The sequence below is a fragment of the Vitis vinifera genome, chromosome 1 (assembly GCF_030704535.1).
Source record: "Vitis vinifera cultivar Pinot Noir 40024 chromosome 1, ASM3070453v1".
Lineage (NCBI taxonomy): Eukaryota > Viridiplantae > Streptophyta > Magnoliopsida > Vitales > Vitaceae > Vitis > Vitis vinifera.
The window spans coordinates 20,344,100-20,354,263 of record NC_081805.1 but is presented as its reverse complement, the minus strand read 5'-3'; positions in this window follow the sequence as shown (position 1 = coordinate 20,354,263).

Here is a 10,164-nt window from a genome sequence, read left to right as displayed (position 1 = left end):
TTTCAAGCATACATAATCAAAGTTGGTTGTGGCATAAGAGGTTGAGACATGCTAACATGGACCTCATTTCCCAACTCAACAAAGATGAACTTGTTAAAGGCCTTCCCAAAATAAATTTTCAAAAAGATAAAGTTTGTGAGGCTTGTTAAGTGGGAAAGCAAATAAAAAACTCTTTCAAAAACAAAAACTTCATTTCCACATCTAAACCACTTGAGTTGTTGCATATGGATTTATTTGGTCCCTCTAGGACACCAAGTCTTGGAGGAAAGTCGTATGCATATGTTATTGTGGATGACTTCTCTAGATACACATGAGTCTTGTTTTTAAGTAAAAAAAAATGAAGCCTTTTATGAGTTTTCAAAGTTTGCAATAAGGTTCAAAATGAAAAAGGTTTTACAATTACTTGTATAAGAAGTGATTATGGGAGAGAATTTGAAAATAGTGATTTTGAAGAATATTGCAATGAGCATGGAATTAACTACAATTTTTTGGCTCATAGAACTCCTCAACAAAATGGGGTAGTTGAAAAGAAAAATAGAACTCTTCAAGAAATGACAAGAACCATGCTAAATGAAAATAATTTACCAAAATATTTTTGGGCCGAAGCGGTTAACATTTTTTTTTTATGTTTTAAATAGAATATTATTGATGCTTATTCTTAAGAAAACTCCCTATGAGCTTTGGAAAAACAAGAAACCCAACATTAGCTATTTCAAAGTCTTTGGGTGCAAATGTTTTATATTAAACACTAAAGACAATCTTGAAAAATTTGATGTAAAATTGGATGTTGGAATTTTCCTTGGTTATTCAACTTCAAGTAAAACTTTTAGAATTTTTAACAAAAGAACCATGGTTGTAGAGAAGTCCATCCATGTTATTTTTTATGAATCTAATGATCCTCTTCAAGAAAGAGAGAGTTTTGATGATGATTTAGGTTTGGAGACCTCCATGGGAAGATTGCCAATTGAAGATAGAAGGCAACAAGAAGAAATTGGAGAGGATCTCAAGAAAGAAGAATCATTATTGGCACTACCTCCTCCTCAACAAGTGCAAGGTGAATCATGCCAAGACCTTCCTAAAGATTGGAATTTTGTCATCAATCACCCACAAGATCAAATTATAGGTAATCCATCTAATGGGGTAAGAACTAGATCCTCTCGTAGAAAAATTTGCAATAATCTTGCTTTTATATCTCAAATTGAGCCTAAAAATATAAATGATGCTTTAGATAATGAAAATTGGATGATTACTATGCAAGAAGAGTTAAATCAATTTGAAAGAAATGAAGTATGAGAATTAGTATCAAGACCTTCAAATCAAAGTGTTATTGGAACTAGATGGGTCTTTAGAAATAAATTGGATTAAAATGGAGTAATTGTTAGAAATAAAGCAAGATTGGTAGCCCAAGGTTTTAATCAAGAAGAAATGATAGATTATGAAGAAACCTTTGCCCCCGTAGCTAGGTTGGAAGCCATTAGGATGCTACTTGCCTTTGCGTGTTTTAAAGACTTTGTTTTGTATCAAATGAATGTGAAAAATGCGTTTTAAAATGGTTTTATAAATGAAGAGATATATGTTGAACAACTACCTAGTTTTCAAAGTTTTAACTTCTCTAACCATGTTTTTAAACTTAAAAATGCACTTTATGGTTTGAAACAAGAACCTAGATCATGATATGAAAGATTGAGTAAATTTCTTTTGAAAAAGGGTTTTAAAATGGGAAAATTTGACACAACTATTTTCATAAAAATAAAAAAAAAAAGATATGCTCTTAGTTCAAATATATGTTGATAATATCATTTTTGGTGCTACTAATGTCTCTCTTTGTGAAGAATTTTCTAAGTGCATGCATAGTGAGTTTGAAATGAGGATGATGGGAGAACTCAACTTCTTTCTTGGACTTCAAATCAAACAACTAAAGGAAGGAACCTTCATCAATCAAGCAAAGTATATAAGAGATCTTCTCAAAAGGTTCAACATGGAAGAAGCCAAAACAATAAAGACTCCAATGAACTCATCTATTAAGCCTGATAAGGATGAGAAAGGTAAATCCATTGACTCTACTATGTATAGAGGCATGATAGGTTCTTTGCTATATTTGACCGCTAGTAGACCCGACATTATGTTTAGTGTATGCTTGTGTGATAGATTTCAATCTTGTCCTAAATAATCTCCCTTAAGTGTCATAAAAAGAATTCTCAAATATTTGAAAGGAACAATGGACATAGGCTTATGGTATCCTAAGAGTGATAACTTTGTATTAATTGGATTTTCAGATGCCGATTTTTTTGGTTGTAGGGTTGAAAGAAAAAACACTAGTGACACTTGTCATTTCCTTAGACACTCACTTGTTTCATGACATAGTAAGAAGCAAAATTTAGTAGCTTTGTCAACGACGGAAGCCGAATACATAACAGTTGGTTTATGTTGTGCACAAATCTTTTGGATGAAACAAACACTTAGTGATTTTGATTTATCTTTTGAGCATGTTCCTATTAAATGTGATCATACTAATGCCATAAATATATTAAAAAATCCTATGCAACACTCTAGGACTAAGCATATAGAGATTAAACATCATTTTCTTAGAGATCATGCACAAAAGGGTGACATAACACTTGAATTTGTAAGCACACAAGATCAACTTGCCAATATCTTTACAAAACCTTTAAGTGAAGAACAATTCGTTGATATTAGAAGACAACTAGGGGTGATTTCTTTATGATCAAATGATTGCTTTATGAATTCTTGATGAATGTACCTTTTGATTGCATGAATTTCATGTCATATGCATCATATAGACATATACTTAGATATTGGTTAATTTTCGACCAAAAATGAAAATTCCCTTGGCATTGGGTATAAAAAAAACTAGAGATTTCATCTGAAAAAGGTAGGGGGGATCACAAAACGAGGAAATGCGCAAAAAATTGGAAAAGTCAAATTGTTGACTGTATTGACCAGGTGGTCGACTGGACCAGGACCAATTGATTGGTTCATTGGGATTGAGATTTTTAAAGAGGCTTCGCGCTTCAAATTCTCCATTGTTCTCCTTCATTTCTTTAGGGTTTTTCTGATTTTGGTTTCTAAAGACGATTTTGAGCAAGGTTTGGATCGATTGAAGGCTTTGGATTGGATTTTTGGGAAGATTAGATGCTCGGGTTTCAGTTTTGGACCGCATTTTCCTTCTCCTGCAAGTCATAGTCAATTTCTTCTCCATTTTCGCGTTCTTAGGGTTTCTATTGTGCTCGTTTCTCTCTCTACCAGTCCCTTCTCTAGTGTTTCGCCTTTTCTCATGGCTCCTATGAGAGAGTCGATTGCCTCTAGGGCTTAGGGCAAACGCCTAATTGAGCCATCTCAGTCGGAGGCTCACCGAAATGCGAGATTTGACACCACCTTGTTCAGTTTCGTGGAGGACTACCAACGGTACAAGCAAAAGTTTGCTATGTGAAAAGTAGTTCCAATGAGAAATATCAATTTCTCCCAACTCCAGTATTTCGGGTTAGAAGGCCTTTTCAGTAGGATGGGTTGGCTGCCCGTGGTGATGATTTCAGAGTAGATTTTCTCAACTCTAGTGAGAGTATTTTATTTAAGGGCTACTTATGGAATTGGTGGCCCAAGTATTTCCACTGTTAGAGGAGTCGAGATCCGTTTGGACTCGAAGAGCATCCGCCACATTTTCAATATTGCTCTAGTTGGACTTAGGGTGTACGAGTCCAAGATTTGGCCCTCTAAGCCAAAATTTGAGCCTAGAGAGGCCAGTTAGAGGATTTGCAGACTTACAGACACCTAGGGAATGGGCAAACCCTCAACCCACAACTTGACCGTGATTAGTAGAGTACTACACCACATGATTTGCTCTATCTTGTTACCATTGGGTGGACACCGAGATGAGGTCTCCTATTATAAGGCATTCCTCATGGACTCTATTCCGACGAGGAGACGGATCCACTTGGGGTACTTGATGATGATGCACATGATCTCATGTTGCAAGAGCATGACCCGCGTACTCCCCTATGACCGCTTCTTCACCAGAGTGTTCAAAGATGCCAGGGTTGATTTGAGTAGAGAGACAAATTTTGAGGCTCCCCTACATTTATGACACATATGATGATCTATCGATGGGGCGGATGAAATTTGAAAAGGCCCTCGATGGTTCTTGGGTTAGGCGAGCAAGGAGACCACCAACACAGGCCCGGGACAGGGAGAGACACAGGCTCGGGGATAGGGAGAGACATATACCGGAGTAGGAGAGGAGACCGAGATATGAGAGATGGAGGGTGGAATAGACCCTCAGAGTGGCTATCAGTAGAGAGAGCCCGAGCTTGACATTCCTCCACTCTAGTAAGAGGGTGTTCAGTTTGAGGCCACATTTTCTAAGTCGATGATGTTTGAGTCGCCTTATACATCAAGACCATCTTCTCAGCCATCATTCACTAAGCCTTCTCACACAGAGAAACCACCCCATTAGGCACTTCACGCTCCTGATCATGCACCTTGGATGGATCTATCTGCTCAACTTGTTGTAGTCAATGATACTCGGTTTTACTCCATGGAAGATTGCATGGATCAGTATCAGGCTGGCTTCACCTCTCAGTTTGAATATCTGCAACAGAGATTTGAGTGTATAGAGGATCGTATGGATCAGTAGTAGGCTAGCTTCACCTCACAGTTTGAGATTCTTGAGGCTTGCATGGATCAACATCAAGTTGCGTTTGAGCATCTCTAGCAAAGGATTGAACGCGTTGAGGGTCACCTGGAGAGTCAGCATGAGGAGATGATGGCTTACCTACGCTCCGTGTTTCCACCTCCATCTCCCCAGCCTTGATTTCATAGAGACCCCCTTTGTTCATTTTTTATGTTGCCAAAAGGGAAAGATATTTAGGATCTAGGAGACTTACATGCATATAATTGTCATATCATTTTTTTGGATCGTATATATGATAGGCTTATATGTTTCATGTACATTTGACTTATATATGATATGCCTATATGTTTCATGACTTACACTGTTTCTTATTGAAAATTCATTCTTTCCAGCATGTCTTGATTATCTTGGTTTTAACTTCATAAATTTTGATTGATTGATCCATGGTTGGTTTGAGGGGAGATTCTTCTTTTCCTAGATAACCAAGGTTTGTCATCATAAGAAAAAAGGAGATTGTTAGCCTAAGGGTTCTCCTAATCAAGTTTTGATGATAACAAACCATGATTAAGTTACTAATTGGTTTGAATTGTAAAGAATCTCAGGTATTAATTTGGAAATTCATCAAATGACCTAATGGATATAAGATCAAGACGTTTGGAAGACCTTTAATCATATGAAACAAATGTAAAATGAATGCATGGGTGCACTTAGGTTTTACATATTATTTCATGCATATTTGAAAATCTCGGTTTATTATTTAAAGTTATTGTTTCATTAAAACCCGAGTTTTATCAAATATACCTTAGGCAAAACATTTCAAAATTGACATATTAATTTACCTAAAGACCTTGCCTAAGTGTTAGAAGAGAAAAGAACAAAAAAAGATAGGTTTTTGGGGCCAAAATATTGAACCGGCCGAGGCACTGGGCCAATCGGTTCAACCGACTAGGGTACCGGTCGACCGGTTCCCTTTGCCCAATTGAGGAGTGCAAAAACACTCTTTTTCTTCCAGTAGTCTTTCCTTTCCAATCGAAGTATCTTCCTTCCCGATCAACCTCCGATCGAAGTCCGATCGAAGCAACGGTAACCTGCCAAGGCATTAAATGCTCTAACGACTAGTGATTCGGTCGACCCCAAGCTCGACAGGTTGAGGCTGCTTTTTGTTTTTCTTGGCTCCCGAGTTTAGAAACCTATAAATAGAGAACTCCATTTCATTTATGACATAGAGAACACCTGTATTTATTTGTCTACCCACTTGTTCTTGCCTTAAAAGCTCTCATTTCTTTCTTGGTGCATTAAATCTTCACTTGCATATCCTTTAGTACACCTTTGTGATTCATCCTAGCTTTGATTTGTATTTGAGCTATCATTGAGCTAGGTTGAGGGGTTCATTCTTGTAAAATTGAGTGTTAAAGCTTTTACGTGAGTTGAATCTTGAAGAGATTGTGTAAGAGCCCATTGAAGCAAAAATCCTAGTGTAAAGGAGATTAGAAGCTTGGTTGAAGCTTTAAGTTAGTGGAACCCTCACTCGGTTAGGAGCTTGAGGAGAGTGAACATATGCAAGGAAGTGTCAAACCACTATAAAATTTGGGTTTGATTTCTCTAACTCTATCTCTTTATAATTGCTTCTATTGTGCTTGAATTTGTTGTAATAAAAAAGAATTTTAAAAACTCAATTTACCCCTTTTCTTGGGTGTTTTTCTCATTTAAGATTAACCTTTATTTTCTCAGAGCATTATATGGTTAATTAATTAATTAGCAACCTTTTTGTGCTAGATTAAGTGACCCAAGCCCATGGTGGGCTTAAGTAACTTAAGCTTAGTAGGAAGCTTATAAATACCCTTTTAGGGGTTAGGGTTTCAATGTCTTGTCATTCTTTCTTTCAGTCTAGAGAGAGAACCCTAACCTCTACCTTTGAGATTTCCACCATCTCAGTGCTTAAACATAAGGAAGAGTCATCAGACAAAAGATCATAGTGTTTACGAGATCTATTGCAACTTTGGGGTCATCTATATCGATTGGAATCGATTCGAGAACATTTGGATCAAAGGTATGTGACTTTATTCTCTAGATCTATGTTTTTCTATGATATTCTTATTGTTTTTTAATACATGTTTATTTGTTGTGATAGATTTAGAGAGCTTAGGATAGATTTGCATGCACCCTACATGATCCATAACCAGGGAACAACGTAATCTAGGGTTGGCAACAACTAGTATCAGAGCCTTAGGGTAGGTTTTAGCATGTTAGATCTGTTCTAGGGTGTGCTAACTCTGTTTTACAGGGTTGTTTTATTCATCCCATGGCTCAAAGGAATGAATGAATGCAATTATAGTGGTTATAATTTTCTTTCTGATTATTATAATTAATTTTGGGTTATTGTTATGTTTGGATCTGTTGATAATCTTTGATTATTGTTCTTTAGATTAGGATGTACACCCCATAAGGGGTATATGATTTTTATTTGATTGTAAAAATCTTTACTTTTCAATAGATGGGTTATAAGCTCCATTAAAGGAGCATAGGATTTTTTATTGTTGTAAAAATTTCAGTTTTTTGAATCCATCTATGGTGACCCAAGAGAAAAGATGGAATCTTGAAAGTTATTTTTGAGGTTCATTGGTAGTGGAAGAAAAAAAATAAGAAATCTTGGAAGTTTTTTTGTTTAAGATTCATGGCAACATAGTGATGTTGACTTGAACTCAAAATCAGGACTATCTCCTAGTAGTTTCTTGTGGTAAGCCACATATGGATTTGAAGCTTATGAAGTCATGAATCCAATGGTTTAGGCGGATTACAATTCGGAGTTAAAACGAGGGAGATATGACCTAATGAAGCAAGACTGTGCAAAGTGCATGGCAGCACAGTGATAGGCTAAGCCCAACTAATCAATTGGACTAATTTTATTCTAGATATAATAACTAATTGTAGACAAGCTAGTTTAGGTAGAACTAGCTATTCCTTATGAACTAAGCTAGCAAAAGGAAATAGTGGTATATCAAAGTGGTATTAGATAGATCAGAAAACCAAGTGTCTAATACTTGGATCTTTGGATAATGTTTTACAATAGCAACACATGTCTCTAGAGACTTTGATATTCTTTTTCAAGTTTGTAATGGTTATTTGGTGATAAGGGTAGGTTAACTTTGATAAGCTACTCTTAGGACTGTTATGAACACTAGTATTCTCATGATCTTAGAGATCTTACCATTATCCTTTGGGATGGATAAGGAGATTCTCAAATATTATAAGGCATTCATATGGAAGTCAAAGGTTCTTCAAGTTCTTCTACCAAAAAGAAAGAAAACAATACCAAATAAGGAAAGTTCAAGAGAAGGAATAAAAAAGCAAGCTTAGGGATAAGTGATTCCTTTATGACCTTTTAGGACATTTGAAAAGAGATGCCTAATTTACCTAAAGGAAAAAGGAAAGCATACATCATTTTCTCATTGTTGAGTATTTAGTGGTGAATTTCACCATTTATGGTGGATAGATTCTAGGCCCACTACAAGTAAGTCCTTATAGGATATTCAATAAGTGAGAACGTTAAATGATGAGATTATACTTACCTTAGCTTTGATAAGTCCTTATTTGGTGATAGGGGTAGGTCAGCTTTGATAAGCTACTCTTAGGACTGTTATGAACACTAGTATTCTCATGATCTTAGAGATATTGCCATTATCCTCTGGGATGGATAAGGAGATTCTCAAAGATTATAAGGTGTTCATATGGAAGTCAAAGGTTTTTCAGGTTCTTCTACCAAAAAGAAGAAGAATAATACCAAATAAGGAAAGTTCAAGAGAAGGAATAAGAGAGCAAACTTAGGGATAAGTGATTCCTTTATGACCTTTTAGGACACTTGAAAAGAGATGCCTAATTTACCTAAAGGAAAAAGGAAAGCATACATTATTTTCTCATTTCTTAGTATTTAGTTGTGAATTTCACCATTTATGGTGGATAGATTCCAGGCCCATTGCCTGTAAGTCCTTATAGGATATTCAACAAGTAAGACGTTAAATGATGAGATTATACTTACCTTAGCTTTGATAAGTCCTTATTTGGTGATAAGGGTAGGTCAACTTTGATAAGCTACTCTTAAGACTGTTATGAACACTAGTATTCTCATGATCTTAGAGATCTTGCCATTATCCCTTGGGATGGATAAGAAGATCCTCAAATATTATAAGGTGTTCATATAGAAGTCAAAGGTTCTTTAGGTTTTTTAGGTTTTTCTACCAAAAATAAGAAGAACAATACCAAATAAGGAAAGTTTAAGAGAATGAATAAAAGAGCAAGCTTAGGGATAAGTGATTCCTTTATGACCTTTTAGGACATTTGAAAAGAAATGCCTAATTTACTTAAAGGAAAAAAGAAAACATACATCATTTTCTCATTGTTGAGTATTTAGTGGTGAATTTCACCATTTATGGTGGATGGATTCCAGGCCCACTGCTTGTAAGTCCTTATAGGATATTCAACAAGTGAGAACGTTAAATGATGAGATTATACTTACCTTAGTTTCAAATTCAAGGTTACTTATGCAAGTAAGTGAGAAGGAATATTTTTTTTCTTTTATATGTATTCCATTATCACTTTGCCAAGTGATAAGAATAGTCAGATCTCAAGATTAAACCTAGCACTAATTAAACATTTGGTTTCTAGACCTAGGTTATATTAATCTAAATAGGATCCAAAGACTAATAAATTCTGGACTCTTTGATTCCAAAAGATCTTTCAGTCTACGAATCCTATATAGATGGTAAAATGACCAAGAGGATTAGAGCCAAGGAATTTTTGGAGTTAGCGCATACTAATATGTATGGAACTTTTAGCGTCCATGCATGAAGAGAGGGGGAAGGGGGGGGGGGGGGGGGGTATGGGTATTTCATTGATTACTCTAGGTTTGGATATGTGCATAAGAGATCCGATGCCTTGGATACATTCATTGAATTTAATGCAAGATTAGATAACCTATTCGGTATATATACCCAATCACTTTGATTAGATCAAGGTGATATGTCTAGTAAGCTTGATTCTTTCCATTAGAGCATCGGATTATTTACTAGTCATGTGCACTAGGGTCTCCATTGCAAAATGGAGAGGTGGAAAGAAGATATCAAACTTGGTTGGACATAGTGAGATCATGGATAGTTTCTCATATTTTCATGAATTCTTTTGGGGGAAAACTACGCCATGTCACTTACATAGACTAGCATTTGGTTAAGTATATGATGCAAAACTCCAAGAAGGGTTTGTTACTATTTGGATTTGGAGTTGTTTTTCTTAGTATCAATGTCTTTGGACATTTATGGAGAGAGATTGCATTAAGATCGTATCTAAGGCCTCTACTATGGATGGCCTCAAGTATGCGATGCTATGTGCTAGACCAGATATTTGCTTTGTTGTAGGAATAATGAGTGGATATTAGTCTATTTCTTGATTAGAGCTTTGGGTGGATGTTAAACATATATTCTAGTATCTTTGGGAAACGAGGGATTATATGTTTGTGAGTTTTT